The following is a 4,695-nucleotide window of genomic DNA, read 5'->3' as shown; positions in this document are numbered from 1 at the left end:
GATGCTATGTGATTCGTTCTCCACATTTCACTAGTTTCAATCCCACTTCTTCACCCCTGTGAGCATCACCCGATGCAATGAGTGCTAAGTGAACTATTCAAAAATCATGAGAAATTAGTCACTTTACGACTACCTCTCATGGAAATGGTCATACTTTGAATGACTTACTTAACGCAGTTGAATCCCAAAAATGATATCTAAAATATTACTATTATTTATTATAAAAATTAAATGCCTTTATTGTTATTGTTATAGGTAGAATTTTATTTCCCATGCCAAATTGATATGCCACCGTCTACAATCACAAGATCCCATGGAGTTATCCATTCCCTCGTTGGGATCTCCTGTTACCAATGATCACTTGCAACACCCCATAAGAATTTGCAGCAACAAGGGTACATTCAGAGGGCTTCTGCCTCCAGCAAACACCACTCACAAAACCCAAGTCCATCCTCCTACTTATCTCCCTGCCCTCTATCAATAATAAATCTCCACCCGTCTCATCACTGAAAGTGCCCACACCTCTTCCATTATTAGAATTAAATTTACAGGTCCAAAGAGGAGTTCCCCACTTATAATCATAAGCAAAAACCTCATTGCTTTCAGAACCACATGCAAAGAGACCCCCTTCCTCCCAGACAGACAGACCTACAAAATTCTTCTTATTGCAATGACCCCTATAACTCCTTACAGGCAAAGCAGCCTCTGCCATAGAATGGGAGATGTCCCAGAGCTTGATAGACCCATCAATGGCTGCAGATACAACCATGTTCTCACGAAAAAATCTCACATAACTTGCAGGCTTGTTGTGATCATGCAAGGCAAACAGAACAGAAGATGAAGAAGATGATGGTGATGAAACTCTTCGCATGTCATACACATAAACTCCATGATCAGAGCACGCCATGGCAACTAGATTTCCATTAGATGGACTGAATTCTGCACAACATACCGGTTTTCTAGATGGTGCTGATAAAACCATGAGAGTCCGGTTGCAATTTTTGTCCCAGATTTGCACAGTTCCATCATCAGAGGCCGAAGCACAGAGACTGTGATATAGAAGAGAATAATCCACGCTCCAAACTTTCCTGCCACCATGCTCGTCTCGTTCATAGATTGCAAAAGCTTTCTCAACGTCCCACTCTGTCACAACTCCATCATAATCCCCACTGGCTATAACGCCTTCTCCATGCATTGGGTCCCATTTCAGGCTGCTCAGTTTTGCAGGAGTGCAGATGACAGATTTTGTGCATGGATTCTCATTAAAACATCGTATCTTTCTCTCCCCATCATAAGATCTACCCGCTTTCTTCACAGTCTGATGATTTCTTATATCATTCTCCTCCTCTGAAAGTAAATTTATCAGAGAATTGAAGTTATACAAACGAATTTTTCTGGCCAATCCTCCTGTTGCCAGCCATTCGTTTGTTGGATTGAATTCAATGGCTCCAATGGAATCTGATTTGCTTCCACTGCATTGACAATCAATCACGGTATGGACTTTCAAATCCCAATCTGATTTCTTGATCTCTCCATTAAAACAATTCTCTGTATCTGTTTTAGGAATTTCTGCATCCACAGCAGATTCTGATTCGTCTACCGAAATCTCTCCTATGTCTCCCATCCAAGCTGCGCAATGGCTGAATATTGATCTGAATTGCAGTGGAGTGCTATGACAGCTGATCTTCTTGTATGAAGAAACTTATTATTGAATATACTCAATTTCTTGGATATATACACAATATAAATATTTCGGCTCTGCATGAGCGAATATAATAACTCTACCTGTGGGCTCTCTGGATTAATGTCGTTGAAAATACCCCCTTCACAGAAAATGCCGGTCTAGGGCCCATTGATGCTAATGGTGATGAATCATCAAGGGACGGATGGATATACACAAAATATACAGCGGGATTGCAGATGTTACACTGCTACTGTTATTGCCATCAAAATAGATTGTGCAGCTTGGCGGTATACACACTACTTTTGAAACCCATCAAGCGCATATTACAATCCTCTGATGCCTTATTGTACACAAGGAGGAACTGCCTGGACATATTGCTTGGTTGTATACACAGTAAATATGTGGAGCGGCGGATGGAACGGCGGATACAGAGGAAAGCTCGTAGAGTGGGTGGCCAAATCTGTGCCTTGCAAATTCTAACATCTCAGAAGCTGGCACGCCATCCCACATACGAACTCCTCGTCGAGGGGTCGTCCACTTTGTCCAAGGGGATTAGGAGTGAGTGGAAACACGTACGCCATTTTTTTTGTGGACCAGGATTTTTGCTTTAACTGGAAAGTGCAAAAGGACAAAAGAAGGAATCCAACTATTTAATTTACTTAAATTGTTGTTGTTGTTGGGTGTTTCACTTCTAATTTAACGGTAAAGACAACGATGGATAACAATAGTTTATCGCTTTCTATTTATAACGTTGTCAGGAAAAAATAATATTAAAATAAATCCTTTATATTTCAAAGTTTGAATGCAAATTTTAATATTCTCTTTTCCGGATTTTACCTTACTAAATTAAATATAATAATATTTTTTATTTATATTTAATAATAAATTATCATCATTATCATAAATAAATAAATAATTATTATATATTAATTTGAAAATAACCTTTCGAATTTCCTCGTACCCACGTCTATAAAGAATACATTACATATTTATATTGAGAAAAATTTATTGACAATAAATGATATTTTAACGGTCATTAAACTAAAAATAATCTATTAAAAGATCAAATGATAATTTTTTTATTTATATTTAATAATAAACTAAAATATCATTAAATAAAATTTAAAAATTTATCATTAAAAATAATCTAGTAAAAGATCAAATGATATATTTTTTTTATTTAATAATAAATTGATGATTCGTCCGCTGAGACCAAACAATGATCTATCGGACCTAAATAAACAAATTATTTATTTTGATTTAAGATTTTATTCCTATGCTCAAAAAGCTTGGAGAGAAGCCTCTCGAGCTCACTATAATTTTGACGTTGTAAAAGGCTAGGAAGGTCAGTATTGTGACAAAGATTGTGAAATTGAGATCTAATGTGGTTGTATGCAGGGCACTCTAAGAGGAAGTGGTTTTCATCCTCAATGCTCCTATTCTCACAAATATGGGAGATCCTTTCCATCCATGGCGTTTTAGGAACTGCCCAATGCCCTGTTTCACTATGGAGCTCATGAGAATTCGTTCTAATCTTTGCTATATTAATTTTCTTCTTTGAGCTAGTTAAAATAGAGAGATACTTTTGATCTTCAAGGGTGAGGTTGATGACCTTCTTATAATAACTTAGCAACTTATTATTAGTATACATTAATTTAAAACTAATCCCCTGATCATTTGACCCATGCCTAAAAGGTAGCCCTTCATATTTATGGGATTGTTTAACGACGCCATAGTTTTGACAAAAAAAAATAGTAATAAATTTTAAAAATTTATTATTATATATTAATTTAAAACTAATTTTCTTGATCATTTGACTCATGCTTAGAATGTAGGGAGGAGTTGTCGAACGACGTTACAATTTCTCTCAGATCGCTAGAATTCGCTAGGATGGTAAAAAAATTTCAAAAAAATCCCTTTATCCAATAATTAATTTTTTTTCATAATGAAAATAAATTTAGCCCTATCAAAATCCCTAATACATCCAAATTCCTAAAACTTAACAATTATAACCATAATTTTATTTCTTTAAAGAATTAAATTATGATCTCAAGCTAAATTGGGGCTAAACTACGGCCACATTTATATTGAGAAAGGTTTTTTCGTGATGTATTAAAAGAATGGAATCTCGGCAATTTTGAATAAGCTCGTGAAAAAATTGAATGCATGGTAGATGAAGGTCATTATAGAAAAAAGTAAAAGGGTTTGAGGTGGAGACACATCGACTATTTTTACAAGGGTTTGGGGTAGGGACAAACTTACTATCTTTACAATGGTGTGGGGGAGGACCACCATGCCTCATGTATGACAGTGCCTTATTTATGTGTTATATGTTATACATTTAAAGGTTAGTTAAGGTGTTCCCCGGCATTATATTTGATTATGAATGGGTGTATATTGTTTCATGTCATCAATTAGTTAATGAGAGGAGTTTGTAAGTAATGGTTGTTTAATAATAATATTTAGGATGAAAATGGAGTTTAAATATTCAGTGATTAGCAAGTAATGTATGGTAAAAATGGAATTTCAATATGATTAAGTTAACTAGATTAAATAACCATGCCTAGAATTGTGTAAATATTTGGCTTTATTGAGTTTCATCTTATTCTTTAAAATCCAAAGCTTTTTATCTCTATGTTAATAAGCCAGAGAACTTTATGTCAATTCCATGCCTTTACAAGTAAACTAAGGCCCCACTAACATAATAACGAGCCTTTGCATCAACTAAGGCCCCACTCACATAACATAATAATGAGCCTTTGCATCAACTAAGGCCCACTAACACAAGAATAAACCTTCAATTATTTTTTATTAAGTTTGTCAGTGTCATCATGCTTTGCATGTTGATGTGTTTTTTGTTCGTTCCTCTAAACTTTACACATGAATCAGTTTTTGTTAGCGGGTTGCTATCTATATTTCAAAGTATCCTTTAACACCTAACTTAGGTGTTAAATAGGTAAGGGATCAATTTTGTTGCGAGGGGTTGTTGTACATTTGAAAGTATTTTTTGA

General features: G+C 35.3%; 1 pseudogene; it reads right to left on the bottom strand.

The window, feature by feature from the left end:
* Window positions 1-239: 239 nt before the first annotated feature.
* On the bottom strand, window positions 240-2,235 carry LOC149146943 (WD repeat-containing protein RUP1 pseudogene; annotated as a pseudogene).
* Between the last annotated feature and the right edge of the window lie 2,460 nt (window positions 2,236-4,695).

This window comes from Pinus tabuliformis, chromosome 9 (genome assembly GCF_031772625.1).
Source record: "Pinus tabuliformis cultivar Carrire ecotype Pingquan chromosome 9, CPIR1, whole genome shotgun sequence".
NCBI lineage: Eukaryota > Viridiplantae > Streptophyta > Pinopsida > Pinales > Pinaceae > Pinus > Pinus tabuliformis.
This window is presented reverse-complemented; position numbering and strand designations above follow the sequence as displayed.